Here is a 24,093-nt window from a genome sequence, read left to right on the forward strand (position 1 = left end):
AGCTGGACCTCAGTGTCCGGGCAGACCGATGGGGGAGGAGACGCTCCTTCAGATATACTGGACCGAGGCCATTTAGGGCTTTAAAGGTCAGCACCAACACTTTGAATTGTGCTCGGAAACGTACTGGGAGCCAATGTAGGTCTTTCAAGACCGGTGTTATATGGTCTCGGCGGCCGCTCCCAGTCACCAGTCTAGCTGCCGCATAATGGATTAGTTGTAGTTTCCGGGTCACCTTCAAAGGTAGCCCCTCATAGAGCGCATTGCAGTAGTCCAAGCGGGAGATAACCAGAGCATGCACCACTCTGGCGAGACAGTCTGCAGGCAGATAGGGTCTCAGCCTACGTACCAGATGGAACTGGTAAACAGCTGCCCTGGATACAGATTTGACCTGTGCCTCCATGGACAGCTGTGAGTCCAAAATGACTCCCAGGCTGCGCACCTGGTCATTCAGGGGCACAGTTACCCCATTCAGGACCAGGGAATCCTCCACACCTGCCCGCCTCCTGTCCCCCAAAAACAGTACTTCTGTCTTGTCAGGATTCAACCTCAATCTGTTAGCCGCCATCCATCCTCCAACCGCTTCCAGACACTCACACAGGACCTTTACCGCCTTCACTGGTTCTGATTTAAAAGAGAGGTAGAGCTGGGTATCATCTGCATACTGATGAACACCCAGCCCAAACCTCCTGATGATCCCTCCCAGCGGCTGCATGTAGATGTTGAAAAGCATGGGGGAGAGGACAGAACCCTGAGGCACCCCACAAGTGAGAGCCCAGGGGTCTGAACACTCATCCCCCCCCCACCACTTTCTGAACACGGCCCAGGAGGAAGGAGCGGAACCACTGTATGACAGTGCCCCCAGCTCCCAGCCCCTCAAGACGGTCCAGAAGGATGTCATGGTCGATGGTATCAAACGCCGCTGAGAGATCCAGCAGAACTAGGAAACAGCTCTCACCTTTGTCCCTAGCCCGCTGGAGATCATCAACCAGTGCGACCAAGGCAGTTTCAGTCCCATGATGAGGCCTGAATCCCGACTGGAAGGGATCCAAATGGTCCGCTTCTTCCAGGCGTGCCTGGAGTTGTTCGGCAACCGCTCGCTCAATCACCTTGCCCAAGAATGGAAGGTTTGAGACTGGGCGATAATTGGCCATCGTGGCCGCATCTAGAGATGGTTTTTTAAGAAGCGGTTTAATAACCGCCTCTTTCAGCGGGTCTGGGAAGGCTCCCTCACGGAGGGAAGCATTCACCACCCCACGAAGCCCATCGCCCAGTCCTTCCCGGCTAGCTTTTATAAGCCAGGATGGGCAAGGATCCAGGAGACAGGTGGTTGGCTTCACTCGTCCAAGCAGCCTGTCCACATCCTCGGAGGTAACAGATTGGAATTGATCCCACACAACTTGACCAGACAGGACTCTAGCACTCTCCCGCCCCGGCCCTGCTCCCACAGTGGAGTCTACTTCTTCCCGAATCTGAGCGATTTTATCTGCAAAAAAATTTGCAAAATCATTGCAGGAGAACATGTGGCCCGTACCGGGCCCCGATGTTACAGGTGGTTCTGCTAATTTGTGAACCACCTGAAAGAGTCTCCTGCTGCTGTTTTCTGCAGATGCAATAGAGGCGGTGAAGAAAGTCTCCTTCGCCGTCACTATCGCCACTTGGTAGGCTCGACGTTGAGCTCTAACCTGTGTCCGGTCAGATTCAGAATGGGTTATCCGCCACCGGCGCTCTAGCCGTCTCAACGATTGTTTCATTGCCTTCAGATCCGTGGAAAACCACGGGGCTCTCTCGGAGCCAGACAGTCAATAGCCCTGGTTAACTCCACATTCCAGCAGGCCACCAGGGAATCGGCTGAAAGGCCATCAACATGGGATAAAGCATCCCCTACCACTCTCTGGAAACCATTTGGATCCATTAAGTGGCGGGGGCGGACCATCCGAATCGGTCCCACCTCCCTGCAGAGGGGATGGGTCGCAGAGAAGTCCAGTTGCACCAGGAAGTGATCTGACCATGGCACTTCTTTCGTTTCACTTTTACTTAGTGTCAGATCACCAACATCCGTAGAGGTAAACACCAGGTCCAAGGCATGTCCGCGGCTATGGGTTGGGACAGACTTATTCAGGGACAGCCCCATGGAGGCCATGCTTTCCACGAAGTCCCGAGCTGCCCCTTGTAAGGTCGTGTCGGCATGGATGTTAAAATCCCCTAGGACGACCAAGCTAGGTGTCTCCAGGAGAACATCCGCCACGACCTGAAGCAGCTCGGGCAGGGAATCCTTGGTGCAGCAGGGAGGTCGGTACACCAAAAGGAATCCTGTACTGCCCCTATTGCCCAACTTCCAGAACATGCACTCAGAAAACTGGGTCTTCCCAATAGGACGCCTGGTGCAAACTAATGACTTCCTAAAAATCACTGCAACCCCCCCTCCCCGCCCACATGACCTGGGTTGCTGTGCGTAAGAGAAACCTGGTGGACAAGCAGCGGCAAGGACAGGCCCATCTGCTTCATCCAACCAAGTCTCTGTTACACATGCCAGGTCAAGTCCTCCATCCATGATCAAGTCATGGATGGCAGTGGTCTTATGAATCATTGACCTGGCATTGCACAGCAACACTTTCAGGTCATGTGGGTATCCCTTGCTGATTCTAGTATTCATCCGGTCAGGGCCAGACCCGGAGGCAGGGATAGTCCTCAGACAACGACTAAACCTGCCTCCTCTGTAATGACATGGTCTGGTCTTAGCGTAACTCCTCCTCCTACCCGTGATCACTGAGATCGGTTGTCCCAGTGCATTCCCCCCCGTGAAACATATCCCAGCCATTTTGTGGGCTGGGGCCCATTCCCCGGCAGCCCTGACCCCTCCCCTTAAGAACAAAATAACCCCTTTAAAAAACAACAAAAAAAAACAACACAAATAAAACAATACAAACAAAAAACAATAAAAATTATAAAAATTACAAAAACATAAAATCAAACAAATTCCCAGGCCCAATAAACATCCACCCCACCCCACCCCCCCACATACAAAAAATTCAAAATAAAATTTTTAAAACATTTTAAAAGCACTCTGCACCCCTCCAGCAGTAACAGCAACTGTCCTAGTGAGGCCCGTCAGGCCCTGCCCTGGGCCAGGTGGTAAGTGGCAAGAAGGAGCAGGGCCCCATACACTCACACAGGAGAGTCCTCCTGGGCAGCGGAGTGCAGCAGTCCTTATGAGGCTTCAGGCCCCGCCCCAGGCCAGATGGTGAGTGGCAAGAAGGAGCAGGGCCCTCAGACACCCACACAGGAGAGTCCATATTCAGACGACAGATGCATTTCATCACTTCCATAGAGAAAACAATCTTACCGTCTGCTCCTTAATCTTCACAGGCCTGTCACTCCCTTCTCGATCTTCTCAGAGGGTTCTGCTAGCAGTCCAATATAATAACAAAGCCATGGCTTCCTCCCCCTTGATCATCAATCCTGCAACAAAGCCTGCCAACATGGTGACTCTCTTTTTATAACTGCGTCATTCCAAAAGCCTTTCATTCTTTTCCAGATCTGCATAAGCCAAGCCTTTGGTTAGTAATTCATTTCCACACCGTTCTTAATCATCCCGCTTGTAGTCAACTGTGCAACGGTTCTTCTTGGGGAGGGATTGTTAGGTAATCACATTGTATTTTTCTATTTAAGCCATTTTCATTCCAAGTTAGTATCTTTAATCTGCCATTCTGGTTTAATTTAAGGAAAAATAATTATTTTTTTTAATTCCTGCTTTAATTATGTCTTTGTTACTCTTCCTCTTCTTCCTGTTTATCAGTGTTATCTTCAGGTAATTTATCTATCCCCCTCTCTGTTCCTGTCACGAGCATCCCTTCCCCTAATTCTTATATTAAATTTTTCATCTGAAATTTCTGCGCTTCAGATATATCCCTGCATCATTGTATCTTGTTTTTATATGTAAAAAAGACTTCCTTCAGGAATTCCCATCTATATGGAATTTGCTTATTTCTCAGAGCATCTGTCAAAAAATGGGAACTAGCTTGTTTTTTTTAGAAGTTGGACGGGAATTTCTTTTAGAATAATTTTATTTTTCTCTCCTATCTGTAATGTATTTTGATAGTTCATTTGTAATATTTGGTCTGTGATTTGGCGTAAATTAAAAATTACCAGACAGACTCCTGGTAACTTTTTTTCACCTTTGCAAAGATTGATTTAATTCAGAAGATTTAATCAATGAAGTTTTCCATCAGTTCTTCCTGTACCTCTATCTACTTAAACAACTCCTTAATCAATCTGGACCTTATATCTTCCTCTGGTTCTTCGGAAATTCATCTAAGACAGAGAATCATTTCCTTCTGCCACATTCCCAAAACCGCAATCGCATCTCAGGCTGCTTCCTGGGAGACACTAGCCTCTGCCACCTCCTTATTAATTTTTCCTGGCCTTTTCTCAATTCCAACCCTTCAGCCTGAACCCTCTTTGTTTTTCTTCCTCTAATCCCTGTGTCTTGGTTTTTAGCTCCTCTACTGATAGTCCCCGTGCCGTAGTGTTCCCATCCACATTGTCATTGCTGACACAACTCAGATTCCTTTTGTGGCTTGACTTTTTTTCCTCTTCCCCTTTCCCTCACAAATGTCCCCCTACTTATCTCTAAACCATCCTGGGGTTTTTGCCTGTATACCTTCACGATGCCCCAGTCCCCCCAGAATAGTTCTTCTTGCCAGGATCCAGCCAGAATGCTCTAAAATGCTGCCCTTACTTACGGAAGACAATCTCAGCATCCTTATTTACCACACTTCTGGCTCCCTCTCCTCAGCTGTGTGTGGTGTCTCAGCTGTTGTGCAAAGCAGGGAGTGACAGCAAATGTCAGAACCTCTTCACAGTCATGTTGCAAATCTTTGAAATATATATTTAAGTACCCTCTGATGTTGCACTGTAAGATCTGATGAAGTTGAGAGAGCCTGGCTAAACGTGAACAGATCACTCCTCTGTGTCATGTACTTCACTAGGCACCCAGTTAAAAGCGCTCATCATAGAACAATGTACTCAGGCAGAATGTGCAGATCTCTGGGCTTCTTCCAATCATTCCTGGCTGAATGAAGCGCACTGTCAGGTTTGGAATGTACATCTGACACACGCATAGAGAACTGGCCTTTCCCCCCTGTCTCTGGGCTGAATGGAATCTTTCCCTAGCCATGTTCTAGGTCTGCGGGAGAGGGAGAGACACAGAGAGAGCACCCCTTCTTTCCCCTTGATACCCTTGACCGAAGAACGGTGCATTCCTATCTGGGATGGCCATCCTCTTTCGCCAAGCATGCAGCTTTGTGTGTGTGTGTGTGTGTGAATATTTTCACCCTCTCCCACTGCGAGAATCTCCTGATATGATGTTTTCAGAAAGGAGGGGGAAGAAACTGCTCTTCGCTTCCTCCTCTCCTGCCTGTGGGGAGTCTGAGTATTATTTATGTAGAGATCAGATGGCTGAGTGAGAGCTGTAACACTCATTCAAGCCAGTAGCGCTTTAGTTTTAGCTTGCAGTAGCTATTAGAAATAAAAGAAGTTATGCTTCACAGCTTTCTTCCGTGTTGTTTATACTCTGCTGAGTTTGGTGCTCACAACTCACAGTTGTGGGTCCAGTTCACTTAGACCTGCTTTCCAGGAGTGGAGGGTCTCTAAAAGTACTCCAGTCACCTAGCCCAGACGGGGCAGATCCAGTTGTTGAGCCCAGTCGTTGGCATCGGCTCAAAGGCGTACTGACAGGGGGGTCACATGGACCGATGAGGGATGGAGGGGACACTGCCTAGCTAGCCAGATCAGCCGAATCAACCCTGGCGATCAATGGGCAATGGATGTCGCAGCCAGATCACCCTCAAATCCAAACATATAAAATCATAACTACCTAATACTTATTGCAGTGGTGTTTGCTGCTGCTGAAATAACTAACTATGGCATTATGTTCCCTACATTTCTGATTTATATTATTATATGTGAGGACCCTTTTTTATAATATATATGGGGGCTGTTATTTTTAGATGTAGGGCTGTAGCCAGCTAAGTTCTACTCAGTGTAGACATACTGGAAATAATGTATCCTCCCCCCCATGCCGAGGAGTGAAACCTAGGAATGAGCAAAATAAGTGAAAAATGAACAGAACCAAAAATATAATTATGATGCAGATAGATAGTGTTTATTGTATTTGAAAGAGGAGATCATGAAAGCATTTCTTAGGTGAGCGGCTTCAAATAGGTCAACAATCCTTTCAGCCACAAGAGTTAAATGACAAAGTGACAGGTGAATTTATAATTGATACAAGGCAAAGGTACACAGGGGAAGGAAGAGATTCTCAGGGAACTGGAAGCATCAGAACTCTTGCAGGCCTCATGCATATTCAGAGTGCCATCAATGAGTGATAGAAAGGAAACAGAAAGGATGCGCTAAAGAGAGATAGAAGGAAAGCTCCAAGAAGCATTGATCAGGGATGTGTAGGCGAGAGTGTCAGAGATGCTGAGCAACCTTTTGATCCAATCCATTCTGGTTTGTCTGGATGGTGGGGGCTCATCATTCCTGACACCATACAATCATAGAATTCTAGAGTTGGATGGGACCACAAGGGCCATCATGTCCAACTCTCTGCAAGGCAGGAATCTCAACTACAGCATCCACGACAAATGGCCATTAGACGTTGATCCATGGTGTGCATTTCAGGTACCATTCCCCACACCCCGTTCCTGTGGGGGATCACAATCCCATTCGAAAGAAAGACAAGCTCATCTCCGTCTCAGTATAGGAACTGTCGCTGGACGAGAAAGGAGATTGTAAGCAAAAGAATTTGGTTGCATCAGTGAAGGCAGCTGCACTGCTGATGAAGGAGCAAGCATGCTAGCCTGAGTTATTTGGGCAGGGCCTGGGGCCGGGGAGAGTCATGCTTGTTCCCAGTCCATCACCAGCATTCTTATAAACGGCTGAAGTGTTCTGTATGCTTGCTGCACTAGTACTTCTCTAGGTGTGATTATGATAGTGCGTGCCATTACAGCTGTAATCTTCGTAGAACAACTGGTGTGAATCTGGAACAAAATAACATGAAAGTGTTTAAGATGGTGTACACTAATGTCTACTCCGATTCTCTTTTAATTACAAATTTTGCATCAATAAATACTATGAGCAATCTTTTCTGAAAGTGGTGCCCAGTTACATCACAGTAAATAGTAAAATTCAGCAAGCAGATAGATTTTTAACAAGGAGATATATAGGCAAAAAACGAAAAAAAACCTCATCCTCCCAACTTTTCCTCCCTTTTTGTGGGGAGAATGAGCTCTTCATTCCTCACACTTCTGTATAGCAACAGCATGAGGCGAGTCAAAACCACAAATTTGAGGAGGGGAGAAACTACAAAACTACAAATTTGAGGAGGGGAGAAGTTCAAAGAGTGACTAGTGACCTTAGGTGATCTTTGGTTACTTTGTTAAAGGCTTAGTCAGATAAAAAAAACTCTCCTGTACAGTCGTACCTTGGAAGTCGAAAGTCCGTTCGACTTCAGAAACATTTAGAAACCAAAGTGCGGCTTCTGATGGGATGCAGGAAGCTCCTGCAGCCAATTGGAAGCCACAGAAGCCACATTGGATGTTCGGCTTCCAAAAATTGTTCGCAAACAGTCACTTCCGGGTTTCTGCCGTTCGGGAACCAAAATGTTTGAGAACTATGCTGTTTGAAAACCAAGGTACGACTGTATTACCCTTAGTATGTGAATAGAGTGAATCCTCATTCCCCATAATGCACTTTGTGTCCCTGGATTAGACAATCCACTCAGGCTAAAACAAATCCATTACACTATTCCAGCTATGTAAGTATTTTCATGTTTCCACTGCGATTCACACCAAATCTATGAGGCAAATGTGAAAGTTTGCAACTTTCTAATTACCCTGTTCCTCAAAAAAAAAAAAAAAAAAAGTCTAGTAGCAGCTTAGAGACCAACTACGTTTGTTCTGGGTATAAGCTTTTGTGTGCATGGACACCTCTTCGGATACTCTAAAACAGAAGTCACCAGACCTTAACAGTGTCTTCGAAAAATTTTACACATCACTTGGGAAGACAGGCGAACTAATATCAGTGTACTGGAAGAAGCAAAGATCACCAGTGTTGAAGCAATGATTCTTCAACTTCATTGGACTGGTCATGTTATGTGGATGCCTGATGATCGTCTTCCAAAGCAACTACTGTATTCTGAACTTAAAAAGGGAAGTGGAAAGTGTAATGCTGGTGGTCAACAAAAGAAGTTTATAGACTGTCTCAAGGCAAATTTTTAAAAAAATGTAGTATAAACACTGACAACTGGCCTGCGAGCGCTCCAGTTGGAGAACAGCCTTTACCAAAGGTGTCATGGGCTCTGAAGACACTCGAACTCAGGACGCAAGGGAGAAAAGTGTTAAGAGGAAGGTACCCTTGGCAAATCCACACCGTGATCAAATCCTGCCCAGAAACCAATGTCCCCACTGTGTAATGATGTGTGGATCCAGAATTGTCCTCCACAGTCACTTAGGGACTCATTGTTAAAACCATGTTTATGGAAGGTAATCTTACTCGGTTATGAGTTATTAAAAAAGAAGAATGAAGATATATAGGGTGGACATTTCTCAGGAAGGTAGTAGGAGATGGGTGATTGACTCAATGGGTATGGTAAACCTATTGATGACTGTTAATGATGGCAATTAGTCCTACAGGAAAAAACAAGGGATAGTATGCAGATGACAAAAGATAGCTTTAGCTGTTCCTTAAGTTTTCAAAGATCACTGCAGATGGTGACAGCAGTCACGAGATTAAAAGACGCCTGCTACTCGGGAGAAAGGCGATGGCAAACCTAGACAACATCTTAAAAAGTAGAGACATCACCTTGCCAACAAAGGTCCGTAATGTAAAAGCTGTGGTTTTCCCAGTAGTGATGTATGGAAGTGAGAGCTGGACCATAAAGAAGGCTGTTCGCCGAAGAATTGATGCTTTTGAATTATGGTGCTGGAGGAGACACTTGAGAGTCCCATGGACTGCAAGAAGATCAAACCTATACATTCTTAAGGAAATCAGCCCTGAGTGCTCACTGGAAGGACAGATCGTGAAGCTGAGGCTCCAATACTTTGGCCACCTCATGAGAAGAGAAGACTCCCTGGAAAAGACCCTGATGTTGCTAAAGATGGAGGGCACAAGGAGAAGGGAGCGACAGAGGAAGAGATGGTTGGACAGTGTTCTAGAAGCTACAAACATGAGTCTGACCAAACTGCGGGAGGCAGTGGAAGACAGAAGTGCCTGGCGTGCTCTGGTCCAGGGGGTCACGAAGAGTCGGACACGACTAAACGACTAAACAACAACAAAGTTTTCAAAACACAATCCCTAGCGAATCTACTCCGGAGTCACAGAATGCCTCTGTGCCCTTTTCGTATGAAAGCTTTCATTTAAAGACAACTTACCCACAGAAGGAATGGCTGAGCAACCGAAATCAAGGGAAGCTGGAAGACTCTGGTGAGGAAGACAGAAATGTCTGGAGCATTTATACCGTTTGCTTTTGGCTTCCACGCCTTGAGTCAGCATTGCTCTTTCCTAATGGGCACTTGGCACAAATGCCTAGAAATCTCACAAACATTTTTCTTTCAATGATTAACCCCATGGGGGAAGAGTGTGACCACATTCAAGAGTTTGTATTTCATTATAGATTATTATAGTCCCTGGATGGATGCCTTTGTTGCAAGCACATATCCTCAATTGCTAATGCCACCTTGTCTCAACCCTTACATTATCTGATTATACAAATGAATGCAAATATGGGTCACATCCATTGTTTTCAGATTTCAAAATGCCTAATATTTAAAAACAAAATGTCAAGGTTTCTGGGGTTTTATTTTCAAAAACAATAAGTATTCTCATCTGCAATGTTCCTTGTATTTTTTCTATTTAAGCCATTTTCATTCCAAGTTAGTATTTTTAATCTGCCATTCTGGTTTAATTTAAGGAAAATAATTATTATTTTTATTCCTGCTTTAATTATGTCTTTGTTAGTCTTCCTCTTCTTCCTGTTTATCAGTGCTATCCTCAGGTAATTCCTCTATCCCCCTTTCTGCTCCTGTCACGAGCATGCCTTCTCCTAATTCTTATATTAAATTTTTCATCTGAAATTTCTGTGCTTCAGATATATCCCTGCATCATTGTTGTAGTGGTTATAGGGGTTGCTCGTGCGTAAGTTGCCGCCGCTCCTGGCTAGGTAGCCTGGTTAAACCCTTTCTGTCTGGACAGCCCTTCACTTCGTGGCTGTTTCAGTCGCTAGCAGAATCCGTCAGTGGGCATTTCTTGAACCTCTTCCAGCAAAGAAGTTGTTTGACGCCAAGTCTCCGCCTACTCTCCCTGCGCAGGGTGGGTGTGGGCAGCAGAGGACCCGTGCTCTCCCTGCTGGTCTCCAGCGAAGAGTCCTGGAGCCCCCTCGCCGATTCCCCCATCTGCCCCCCTTTATCCCTGGTGTTACGCTGATTTCCTTCCCCAGGCGATGAGCTGCCTCTCTCCCTGCTGGGCCCTTCTCCAGCATCGCTTTGGAGCCTTGCCTCTGCCTCTAGCTCCGATGGCAGTTCCCTGACAGTTGTTTCTTGTTTTTATATGTAAAAGAGACTCCTTTCAGGAACTCCGATGTATTTGGAATTTGCTTATTTCTCAGAGCATCTGTCAAAAAATTGGAATTAGCTTGGGTTTTTTAGAAGTTGGACAGGAATTTCTTTTAGAATCATTTTATTTTTCTCCCCTATCTGTAATCTATTCTGATACTCTGTTTGTATTATTTGGTCTCTGATTTGGCGTAAATTAAAAATTACCAGACAGTCTCCTGGTAACTTTTTTTCACCTTTGCAAAGCTTGATTTAATTCAGAAGATTTAATCAATCGAGTTTTCCATCAGTTCTTCCTGTACCTCTATCTAATTAAGCAACTCCTTAATCAATTTGGACCTTATATCTTCCTCTGGTTCTTCTGAAATTCAACTAAGACAGAGAATCATTTCCTTCTGACACATTTCCAAAACCGCAATTGCATCTCAGGCTGCTTCCTGGGAGACACTAGCCTCCGCCACCTCCTCTTTAATTTTTCCTGGCCTTTTCTCAATTCCAACCCTTCTGTCTGAACCCTCTTTGTTTTTCTTCCTCTAATCCCTGTGTCTTGGTTTTTAGCTCCTGTACTGATAGTCCCCGTGCCGTAGTGTTCCCATCCACATTGTCATTGCTGACACAACTCAGATTCCTTTTGTGGGTTGACTCTTTTTCCTCCTCCTCTTCCACTTTCCCTCACAAATGTCCCCCTAATTATCTCTAAACCATCCTGGGGTTTTGTTTTTTGCCTGTATACCTTCACGATGCCCCGGTCCCCCCAAACAGTTCTTCCCAGGATCCAGCCAGAATGCTCTAAAATGCTGCCCTTACTTACAATATCATCATCCTTATTTACTACACTTCTGGCTCCCTCTCCTCAGCTGTGTGTAGTGTCTCAGCTGCTGAGCAAAGCGGGGAGTGACAGCAAACGTCAGAACCTCTTCACAGTCATGTTGCAAATCTTTGAAATACATGTTTAAGGACCCTCTGATGTTGTACTGTAAGGTCTGATGGCGCTGAGAGAGGCTGGCTAAACGCGAAATGATGGTCACATAGAGAACTGGCATTTTTCACTTTCTCTGGGGTGCATTGGATATTTCCCTAGCAATGTTCTAGGTCTGCAGGAGAGGTAGAGAGGTGGAAAGAGCACGCCTTCTTTTCACTTTATTTCTATTCAAATATTGTATGCAATGGACCAAAGAACAGTGCACTCCTATCTGGGATGGCCATCCTCTTTCACCAAGCATGCAGCTGCGGGTGTGTGTGTTTGTGTGTGTGTGTGTGGATATTTTCACCCCCTCCCATTGCAATAATCTCCTGATATGATGTTTTCAGAAAGGAGGGGGAGGAAACTGCTCTTCGCTTCTTCCTCTCCTGCCTCACTCTGTGTTATCTATGTAACAATCTATGTAACAATCTATGATTGTTATCTATGTAGAGATTAGATGGCTGAGTGAGAGCTGTAACACTCATTCAAGCCAGTAGCACTTCAGTTTTAGCTTGCAGTATCTATTAGAAATGAAAGAAGTTATGCTTCACAGCTTTCTTCCATCTTTTTTATACTCTGCTGAGTTTGGTGCTCACAACTCACAGTTGTGGGTTCAGTTCACTTAGACGTGCTTTCCAGGAGTCTAAGAAAACTTTCCTTTACACTTGTTTGCCTTGACTAGCATTTTCTATTTGCAGACCATTCACGCAGTTTGGAGTTATCCATGATAATTGATTTCAATAGGTCTCCTCTGATTCTGAGTCCACTTCTTGTTCTCAGTCTGTCTCAGGAGATAATGGAAGAGTGCGTCTTTGGGGGTGAAGTCAAACCATTGTAGAGTTACAGTGCCTTCTGTGACCGTAGAAACCAATATGGGAGATACATGTTTTGTGGCAGCTGGGGCAGATGAAGGCGTCTGGTTGTGCTGATGCTTGTGTACCATGGTGTTTTTTTCTTTCTGCGCTTCTCCAGCTGGTCATTCCTCCTCCAAGTACACACTGAATCAAGCAGACATAGGCAGGTCAGCGGTTTATGAGTTAGATATAACTCACTAGATGCATTTTTTTTTTAATGGGTGCAAATTTAGTTCCCATTGTCCTCATTAAGGAGAATGGAAGCTAAGGGGCTTCCGGTGTGTTGTGGGTTCCGGAAACATAGACAATGAACACAAACCACCACCTTAAACAACAACAACAAATTAATGAAAGACACATCAGTGTTGATCTGACTGGAGTAGAATTAGCTACTGCCAAGGACTATAATATCTGAAATGAGAGGGTGCAAAAGGTGATAATATAGTTTGTTGTTGTTTAGTCGTTTATTCGTGTCCACCTTCTGCCCCAAGTTGTTAATACTGGCAGTATTAGTTGATTGTTCAGCAACTTGTTTACTTATACCTTCCAATCTTTCATAAATTTTATTTAACACTGAAGTAAAGTCCCCTTCTGAAGCCATTCCTTTAAATGAAAGCTTTCATACAAAAAGGGCGCAGAGGCATTCTGTGACTCCGGAGTAGATTCGCTAGGGATTGTGTTTTGAAAACTTTGTTGTTGTTTAGTCGTTTAGTCGTGTCCGACTCTTCGTAACCCCATGGACCAGAGTACGCCAGGCACTCCTGTCTTTCCCTGCCTCCTGCAGTTTGGGCAGACTCATGTTTGTAGCTTCGAAGACACTATCCAACCATCTCGTCCTCTGTTGTCCCCTTCTCCTTCTGCCCTCCATCTTTCCCAACATCAGGTTCTTTTCCAGGGAGTCTTCTCTTCTCATGAGGTGGCCAAAGTATTGGAGCCTCAGCTTCACGATCTGTCCTTCCAGTGAGCACTCAGGGCTGATTTCCTTAAGAATGGATCGATTTGTTCTTCTTGCAGTCCATGGGACTCACAAGAGTCTCCTCCAGCACCATAATTCAAAAGCATCAATTCTTCAGCGATCAGCCTTCTTTATGGTCCAGCTCTCACTTCCATACATCACTACTGGGAAAACCATAGCTTTTACTATACGGACCTTTGTTGGCAAGGTGATGTCTCTACTTTTTAAGATGCTATCTAGGTTTGTCATTGCTTTCCTCCCAAGAAGCAGGCGTCTCTTAATTTCATGGCTGCTTATACCATCTGCAGTGATCATGGAGGCCAAGAAAGTAAAATCTCTCACTGCCTCCATTTCTTCTCCTTCTATTTGCCAGAGGTGATGGGACCAGTGGCCATGATCTTCATTTTTTTGATGTTGAGCTTCAGACCATATTTTGCGCTCTCCTCTTTCACCCTCAATAAAAGGTTCTTTAATTCCTCCTCACTTTCTGCCATCAAGGTTGTGTCATCTGCATATCTGAGGTTGTTGATATTTCTTCCGGCAATCTTAATTCCGGCTAGGGATTCATCCAGCCCAGCCTTTCGCATGATGAATTCTGTATATAAGTTAAATAAGCAGGGAGACAAAATACAGCCTTGTCGTACTCCTTTCCCAATTTTGAACCAATCAGTTGTTCCATATCCAGTTCTAACTGTAGCTTCTTGTCCCACATAGAGATTTCTCAGGAGACAGATGAGGTGATCAGGCACTCCCATTTCTTTAAGAACTTGCCATAGTTTGCTGTGGTCGACACAGTCAAAGGCTTTTGCATAGTCAATGAAGCAGAAGTAGATGTCTTTCTGGAACTCTCTAGCTTTCTCCATAATCCAGCGCATGTTTGCAATTTGGTCTCTGGTTCCTCTGCCTCTTCTAAATCCAGCTTGCACTTCTGGGAGTTCTCGGTCCACATACTGCTCGAACCTTCCTTGTAGAATTTTAAGCATAACCTTGCTAGCGTGTGAAATGAGTGCAATTGTGCGGTAGTTGGAGCATTCTTTAGCACTGCCCTTCTTTGGGATTGGGATGTAGACTGATCTTCTCCAATCCTCTGGCCACTGCTGAATTTTCCAAACTTGCTGGCATATTGAGTGTAGCACCTTAACAGCATCATCTTTTAAAATTTTAAATAGTTCAGCTGGAATACCATCACTTCCATTGGCCTTGTTATTTGCAGTGCTTTCTAAGGCCCATTTGACTTCACTCTCCAGGATGTCTGGCTCAAGGTCAGCAACCCCACTACCTGGGGTGTGCGAGACATCCATATCTTTCTGGTATAATTCCTCTGTGTATTCTTGCCACCTCTTCTTGATGTCTTCTGCTTCTGTTAGGTCCTTACCACTTTTGTCCTTTATTATGGTAATCTTTGAATGAAATGTTCCTTTCATATCTCCAATTTTCTTGAACAGATCTCTGGTTCTTCCCATTCTGTTGTTTTCCTCTATTTATTTGCATTGCTCGTTTAAGAAGGCCTTCTTATCTCTCCTTGCTATTTTATTATTATTATTATTATTATTGGAAATCTGCATTCAATTTCCTGTATCCTTCTCTTTCTCCCTCACATTTTGCTTGCCTTCTCTCCCCCGCTATTTGTAAGGCCTCATTGGACAGCCACTTTGCTTTCTTGCATTTCCTTTTCATTGGGATGGTTTTTGTTGCTGCCTCCTGTATAATGTTGCGAGCCTCCATCCATAGTTCTTCAGGCACTCTGTCCAACAAATCTAAATCCTTAAACCTGTTCCTCACTTCCACTGTGTATTTATAAGGGATTTGATTTAGATTGTATCTTACCGGCCCAGTGGTTTTCCCCTACTTTCTTCAGTTTAAGCTTGAATTTTGCTATAAGAAGCTGATGATCTGAGCCACAGTCAGCTCCAGGTCTTGTTTTTGCTGACTGTATTGAGTTTCTCCATCTTTGGCTGCAGAGAATATAATCAATCTGATTTCGATGCTGCCCATCTGGTGATGTCCACGTGTAGAGTCGTCTCTTGTGTTGTTGGAAAAGCGTGTTTGTGATGACCAGCTTGTTCTCTGGACAGAACTCTATTAGCCTTTGCCCTGCTTCATTTTGATCTCCAAGGCCAAACTTGCCAGTTGTTCCTTTTATCTCTTGATTCCCTACTTTAGCATTCCAATCCCCTATAATGGTCAGCCATGTGGTGTTAAAGAAGGACAGAACTTTGCTTTTATATGCAACAACAGCAGCAAGGATCCTTATTGCAAAGTATTGGAAGACATCAGACCTACCCACTCTGGAAGAATGGCAGATGAAGATGGCAGACTACATGGGACTCGCAGAGATGACGGGCAGAATCCGAGACCAGGAGAAAGAGACAGTGGAAGAAGATTGGAAGAAATTTAAGGACTATCTTAACAAACATTACAAGATTAAAGAATGTTAGATTGACATGGACTTAAAAACATTGTGGTTTTCAGAGACATTAGAGTAAGAAAAGGAATGGAATTTGTAAAAAATTTTGGGGAAATAAGGGAATGGAGTTGCTGATGGGATAATGAAACTAGAATACAAAAAGGTGAGGTATGAGGAAGTCGGGGAAATTATTTTGAGAAAATAAGTTTTAAAATTATACTTGTTGTCTTTTGTTTGTGTTTGTTTTTTATTGTAGTTGTTTTGTTTTTGTATGCTTTTATTGGAAATTTTAATAAATATTATTTAAAAAAATATATAATGAGAAGAACATCCTTCTTTGGTGTCACTTCTATAAGGTGTTGTAAGTCTTCATAGAATTGGTCAATTTCAGTTTCTTCCGCACCAGTAGTTGGTGCATAGACTTGGATTACTGTTATGTTTTTTTTTTTTTATAAATATTTATTAGCATTTTCAATAATAAACATAGACACACAGAAAAAGAAAAAATAACAAAAAAACACAATTTTTTTTAAAAAAACAAATAAAAACAAGTGGAATTTCAATTGCTTATTTTCATATAACTTCTTTCTTAGACCTCCTCTCCCCTCCCCTTCTTGTATTCCAGTTCAAGTTATTAATCCTGCAAATCCTTATTACTTAATTCTCAACCTTAACTTAATGATTTTTACATACTGTAATTTTACCTTTCCTCATTCTTCCATTAAATTATTTTTGCATTCCTCATTTTCATTTCATTTTAGCCATTTTAGACACCAATTTTAACTTATCTAATCTTAAACATCTTATGCATCATTTCTTATTCTTTAACATATTTCTTAAAGTCAGTCAATATTTCCCTTCCACGGCTTTCCCAACTTCCATACAAATAACAAAACAAATTAAAACAAAGTAATTAATAATTATGTACCCTTTGGATTACCAAACTCTAACCCTCCTTTCCCGGTTTAGGTCCCCAATAAGTGTTCATCAGTCAATACTGTTTAACCTGGAGATCTCACATCCGAGGCTCTCAAGTCATCCTCAGTTCCTCTCTGCCGGCCTCTTGGATAGTCCTTTAGGTTAAGCCCCAAGGCTGGAAGGGGCTCTGACCCAACAAAATCCATGATTTTTCCAGTTGGCCCTCCATATTTAAAATTAGTGCTAATGAGGTGCTCCACTCTCAAATTTACAATTTCCAGCTCAGTCCAAACTTTCCACCTCAAATTTTTATTCTCCTTTGTTGTCTGCATGCCAGGCCCCAAACTATAATTCTCCCTTGACATCTGCAAAGTTACCAGTCCACCTTCCTTTTCCTCAAAAACAACGTGTGTCTCTTCCATAGTCTCCTGGCTCTCAGATTTCTCTTGTTGTTGATATGTATAAACTTCTTGCCTCCACTCCCTGTCAGCTTCAACAATGTTGTTTACTGCCAGGGCCAGAGTGTTCGCACTTGTAGTCAAAACATCTGTCTGATCTTGTAACTTTCCCAGGAGAGCCAGTATTTTGTTGAGTTTAGTCTGATTTTTGCTTCTTTCAGCCATTCTTGTAGTGTCTCTGTCCCCCAGAAGGGGGATTTTAATCCTTCAATGTCTTTCAGTTTAAAAACCAGTAAGCAAGTTAATTTGTAGCAGCTCTCCCTTATTTTCCAGAAATTGCAACAAATATAGCCAGCAGATGCAACAAAGACAAAGTTCCCTTTATCCTTTCCTTTTGACAGCTATTTTGACAGCTGTCAAAATCTTCAATGGTTCCTCAGCAGGTTCTCTCACGGGACGCCCCCGGGTTCGGGGGGGTGAAACTTTAGCTCCTAACGTTAGGTTTATCCTCCGGTAAAATTCTATAGCGTCAAGCCGTGAAGGTTTTTTTTATATATATAAAAAAGAGTTCTCTCGACCTTAAGTTGCAAGCTCTTTGCGTTAGAGTATCTACACAGAGGGGGGGGGGGACTTCCTTTTTGACCCTTCCCCGCTCGTTCCCAATTCAACAAAAAATTGTTTGAATTCCAAATTCCATATTTACTCACGGGTTCTTGTTTTTAAGTCCAAATGTTCCAAGGAAAAAGTCAGCGCTTCTCCGACAATGGCATGCGGCTTCGCTCCGCAGAAGGAGCAATCTACTCACAGCACCGCGCCGTCCCCCGTCCCCGTTCCTGAGCCTTTAAAAAGGCTCCTTCGCGGTTTGGGGGGGCGCAAATGGTGCCCGCCGAGTCACCACGCTCACAGGCATCAGCGCCTGTGATTTTTAAGGGTCCCCGCGTCGCCGGCGCGGACAAGACCCGATCCTGCGGAGCCGATTCCCTCCGGAGCTCGGAGGGAATCCGCCATTAGTCGACGCCGCTCACCCGGAAGTTGGATTACTGTTATGTTAAAAGGTCTGCCTTGGATTCGTATCGAGATCATTCTATCATTTTTGAGATTGCATCCCAGTACTGCTTTCGTCACTCTTTTGTTGACTATGAGGGCCACTCCATTTCTATTGTGGGTTTCTTGCCCACAGTAGTAGATATGATGGTGATCCGAACTGAATTTGCCCATTCTCACCCATTTTAGTTCACTGATGCCCAGTATGTCAATATTTATTCTTGCCATTTCATTTTTGACCACATCCAACTTACCCAGGATCATGGTTCTTACATTCCAGGTTCCTATGCAATATTTTTCTTTACAGCATTGGACTTTCCTTTCGCTTCCAGGCACGGCCGCAACTGAACGTCCTTTTGGCTTTAGCCCAGCCACTTCATCAGCTCTGGATCTACTTGTACTTGTCCTTCACTCTTCCCCAGTAGCATGTTGGACGCCTTCCGACCTGAGGGGATCATCTTCCAGCATCATAACTTTTATATGCCTGCTGTCTTTGTCCATGGAGTTTTCTTGGCAGGGATACAGGAAACATACAGGAAATTGAATGCAGATTTCCAAAGAATAGCAAGGAGAGACAAGAAGTTGGTCTGAAGCTCAACATCAAAAAAACGAAGATCATGGCTACTGGTCCCATCACCTCCTGGCAAATAGAAGGGGAAGAAATGGAGGCAGTGAGAGATTTTACTTTCTTGGGCTCCATGATCACTGCAGATGGTGACAGCAGCCACGAAATTAAAAGACGCCTGCTTCTTGGGAGAAGGGCAATGACAGGCCTAGACAGCATCTTGAGAAGTAGAGACATCACCTTGCCAACAAAGGTCCGTATAGTTAAAGCTATGGTTTTCCCAGTAGTGATGTATGGAAGTGAGAGCTGGACCATAAAGAAGGCTGATCGCCGAAGAATTGATGCTTTTGAATTATGGTGCTGGAGGAGACTCTTGAGAGTCCCATGGACTGCAAGAAGATCAAACCTCTCCATTCTGAAGGAAATCAGCCCTGAGTGCTCACTGGAAGGACAGATTGTGAAGCTGAGGCTCCAGTACTTTGGCCACCTCATGAGAGGAGAAGACTCCCTGGAGAAGACCCTGATGTTGGGAAAGATGGAGGGCACAAGGAGAAGGGGGCGACAGAGGACGAGATGGTTGGATAGTGTTTTCGAGGTTACCAGCATGAGTCTGACCAAGCTGCGGGGGGCAGTGGAGGACAGGAGTGCCTGGCGTTCTCTGGTCCATGTGGTCACGAGGAGTCGGACACGACTAAACGACTAAACAACAACAACAACAACAACAACAACCAGAGGGGCTGGGCAAACCCAGTCAGACAACTAGGATTTAGATAGTAAAATTATTACTATTATGGTAATAGATGTCCCCAGTGCTCCCCCCCCCCCCGAGGATACTCAAGGGTACGTAGTACTGGCACCTCTCTCTCTCTCTCTCTCTCTCTCTCTCTCTCTCTTGTTAAAAATTGTGGCTCTTACTGTAACAACTTCATGGTGAGTACTGGCACCTATTTTTACAGAAAGAAAGCACTGGATGTCTCAGCGAGGGATGGAGAAATAAATGTGTTTCAGTTTGCAAATAAAGGCAATTTTACCTAATTTTTACATCCTGAAACAAAACACGGATGGACATAAAAGGGGCCTGCTAGGTCAGGCCAGTTGTATGAAACTGTGAGAAACTAAAGTTACTGGGAAGGTCTGGGAGAGAGAGAGAGACATACAGAGAGAGGAGAGAGAATCTGAGAGGAAACCAAAATGAACAGATTCCCCCAAAAAAAACAAAAAAAGTTTCCCCCAAAAAAAACAAAAAAAGTTTCCCCCAAAAAAGATTCCCCCAAAAAAAACAAAAACAAAAAAAGTAGAAATCTGCCCAAAAACGTGCTCCGACCACAATGCGGTCAAGATGGAGATGAAACTAACAACAACTGGTTCCTTTAGATGGAGAATGAATGACACCCTATTCAAGGATGAAGAGATCCATAAGAAGGCCCTTAAAACAATAAAAGACTATTTTGAGATTAACAGGAAAACAGATGTGGAAAAAAGAATAATCTGGGATGCAAGCAAAGCCGTGATGCGAGGTTTCCTAATTCAACAAAATTCTATTAAGAGGAAGCAACAAAATGAAAAGAAGGAAAAAATTTTAGAAAAAATAAAAGAAGGAGAGAAGAAGTTGAGGTCTAAACCAAAGTCTCATGAGATTTTGAGAGAAATAAAGTTTCATCAGATGCAATACATGGAACTTATGAACCAACAAATAGAATGGAAGATAAAGCAAATGAGACAAAAAACTTTTGAGTCAGCGGATAAATGTGGGAAACTTCTGTCATGGCAATTGAAAAAAAGGCAGAAAATGAACACGGTAACAAGTTTAGAAATGGATGGAAAGATTATCCACAAACCCAACGAGATCAACAATTGTTTTCAAAGCTTTTTTAAGAAATTGTATGCACAAGGGCCAACCAATGAGCAAGAAATAGAAGAATTCATTGGAAAATACGGTTTACCAAAAATCTCAGAACAAAGTAAAAGGATCTTAAATGAGGAAATAACAGAACAAGAAATAGAGGGTGCCATTCAAAATATGAAATTGGGAAAATCACCAGGACCAGATGGCCTGACGGCCAAATACTACAAATTGCTGAAAGAATGGCTGATACAACCATTGAAGGAAGTTTGCAATGAAATTTTAAAGGGGAAAAAGGCACCTGAATCGTGGAAAGAGGCTTTCATCTCACTTATACCGAAAACAGAGACTGAGAAGAACCAAGTTAAAAACTACCGCCCTATATCTTTACTTAATGTGGATTACAAAATTTTTGCAGACATTTTGGCAAAAAGATTGAAAAGAGTGTTGGCAGATGAGATTCATAAGGACCAAACAGGCTTTCTCCCAGGTAGACATATGTCAGACAATGTGAGGAACATTATAGACATTTTGGAGCTGCTGGACGTTGACATTAATAGGAAAGCAGTTCTGATTTTTGTGGACGCGGAGAAAGCCTTTGACAACATTTGTTGGACTTTTATGAAAAAGAATCTCCAAGGGATGGGGGTAGGACAAGGTTTTGAAAACGGTATAGGTGCAATATACTCTCAACAAAAGGCCAAATTAATTGTAAATAACGTGGTAACAGAAGAAATACCTATAGAAAAAGGTACACGACAGGGTTGCCCAATATCCCCTTTGCTTTTTATATCGGTCCTGGAGGTTTTGTTAAACATGATTAGAAAGGACCAGTTGGTTAAAGGAGTTCAGGTCGGAGTTAGACATTATAAATTAAGAGCATTTGCAGATGACCTAGTATTGACTTTGCAACAGCCAGACACTAGTACTAAAAGAGTATTAGAATTAATTGAAACATTTGGTCGAGTAGCAGGTTTTAAATTGAACAGACAAAAAACGAAAGTGTTGGAAAAAAATTTAACAATGGAAGAAAGAGAGAGTTTCCAGAATGAAACAGGTTTGGAAATTACAAAAAGGGTAAAATACCTGGGGGTAAACTTAACATCTAAGAATGTGAATTTATTTAAGGATAATTATGAAAAATGTTGGTCAGAAGTTAAAAAGGATTTGGAAATATGGTCAAGGCTGAAACTTTCCTTGTTAGGCCGAATTGCTACCATTAAGATGAATGTATTGCCTAGAATGCTGTTTTTATTCCAGACGCTGCAGATTGTGGACAAGATGGATTGTTTCAAGAAGTGGCAGAAAGATATATCAAAATTTGTCTGGCAGGGCAAAAAGCCCAGAATTAAATTTAAGATTTTAACTGACGCAAAGGATAGAGGGGGGTTTGCCCTGCCGGACTTAAGACTCTACTATGAATCAGCAGCTTTCTGCTGGTTGAAACACTGGCTACTTCTTGAGAATACTGACATTTTGGATCTGGAAGGGTATGACAATAGTTTTGGTTGGCATGCATATTTATGGTACGACAAGGTAAAGGTGTATAAAAGTTTTAAAAACCATATTGTAAGGAAAGCATTGTATAACGTTTGGATTAGATACAAAGATTTGTTGGAAAGCAAAACCCCTAGGTGGGTGTCACCGATGGAAGCTAGGGAAGTAAAAAAGCTTAATATGGATTCTAAATGGCCAAAATACCATGAGATTATAGAATACGATGGTGAAAGGGTGAAACTTCAGAGTTATGAGAAACTAAAACCTAAGGTTCGAGATTGGTTGCATTACCATCAGATAAATGAGACGTTTAAACAGGACAGGAAAATAGGATTTCAGAAAGAGAAGTCAAAATTAGAAACAGAATTGTTGGAACCCAATACTAAGAATTTATCAAGAATGTATAACTTGCTGTTAAAATGGAATACACAGGATGAAACGGTGAAATCAGCTATGATTAAATGGGCACAAGACATAGGTCATGATATTATGTTTGCTGACTGGGAACAGTTATGGACCACCGGTATTAAATTTACTGCATGTAATGCTTTAAAAGAAAATATTATGAAAATGATCTACCGGTGGTACATGACCCCAGTCAAGCTTGCAAAAATTTATCATTTGCCTAATAATAAGTGTTGGAAATGTAATGAGACTGAAGGCACTTTCTACCACCTTTGGTGGACCTGCCCAAAGGTTAAAGCTTTCTGGGAAATGATCTATAATGAAATTAAGAAGGTTCTTAAGTGGACTTTTCCTAAGAAACCAGAGGCTTTCCTCTTGGGTATGGTGGGCCAAGTGGTGCTAAGGAAGGATAGGACATTCTTTATGTATGCCACTACAGCAGCAAGAATTCTACTGGCAAAGTATTGGAAGACGCAAGAACTACCTACTCTGGAAGAATGGCAAACAAAGGTGATTGACTTTATGGGACTGGCTGAGATGACGGGCAGAATCCGGGACCAGGGGAAAGAGACAGTGGAAGAGGACTGGAAGAACTTCAAGATATATCTTAAAAATAATTGTAAAATTGAGGAATGTTAAGATGTCAGGGGGTAAGAAGTAAAGAATTGCAGCAGTAAACAAAAAAAAAAAAAAAAACTTAAGAAATATTTATGAAAAAAAAATTAAGACAATGGACTTAAGGGTTGTTAAAGAATTTTAAACAAGGATGCAGGGATAGGGAGGTATGGGGAAGTCAAAGAAAAAAGGCTATGAACTGATGATTATGAAGTAATACTGTGTTACATTGTTCTTCATTTTATGTGTGGAAAATTAATAAAAATCATTATAAAAAAAAAAAAAAAAAAAGAGAATCTGAGAGGAAACCAAAATGAACAGATTCCCCCACCCCTTACTAGGATGTGGCTTACACCACTCGACCCAAAATCTGATATTTAGGAACATAAGAAAAACGTGCTGGGTCAGCAAATGGCTGAACATCCTGTTCTCACAATTACCAACTAGCTAGATGCATCTTCAGGAAAACCCAAAAGCAGAACCAGAGCATGAGAGCAACTCTCCCCTCTTGAGGATTTCAGAAGCATTCAGCTTCCAACCACGGGGGCAGAGAATAGCCATCGTGGCTAGCGATTTCATTATTTCACCCACACATACAGAATTAGAATGAATGAAAAGTACTTACCAAGAGCAGTAGCAAAAGACAGAGAGAAGGTGCTTGAGTCTGATGAGATTGGTGTCCTGTGCCATGTGCTTTTATACAGTTTCTTAGAAAAAGGAAGTCATGTCTGAATCACAGCTGAGTATCACCTTTGCTGCACATATCAAAGCTACATTGACCTGTGTTATTTTCTAAGGCTGCAAGCATATTATAGGGTCTCCTCATATTATTATAGGGTTACTATATTATCTCCTTCATGGATCACTGCCTCGCCGTGGCAAAGAGGCTTGAAGAACTCAGAGAAGCTATGAACTATGCCGAGCATGGCACCCAAGATGAACAGGTCATAGTGGAGAGTTTTGACCAAACGTGATCCATTTGGAGGAGGAACTGGCAAGCCACTCCAGTATCCCTGCC

The 24,093-nt window shown here is 43.1% G+C and overlaps 1 long non-coding RNA gene across 1 annotated transcript in view; it reads right to left on the reverse strand.

Moving 5' to 3' along the window:
• LOC307205895 overlaps positions 1–23,820 on the reverse strand; it is a 46,073-nt gene extending 22,253 nt beyond the window's left edge. The window contains exon 1 of the long non-coding RNA XR_013834168.1: positions 23,701–23,820. This is a non-coding gene — a long non-coding RNA (uncharacterized lncRNA). The remainder of the gene's footprint in view (positions 1–23,700) is intronic.
• Positions 23,821–24,093: the final 273 nt, after the last annotated feature.

Source organism: Podarcis cretensis (assembly GCF_951804945.1).
Source record: "Podarcis cretensis genome assembly, chromosome: 16".
NCBI classification, from domain to species: Eukaryota; Metazoa; Chordata; class Lepidosauria; order Squamata; family Lacertidae; genus Podarcis; species Podarcis cretensis.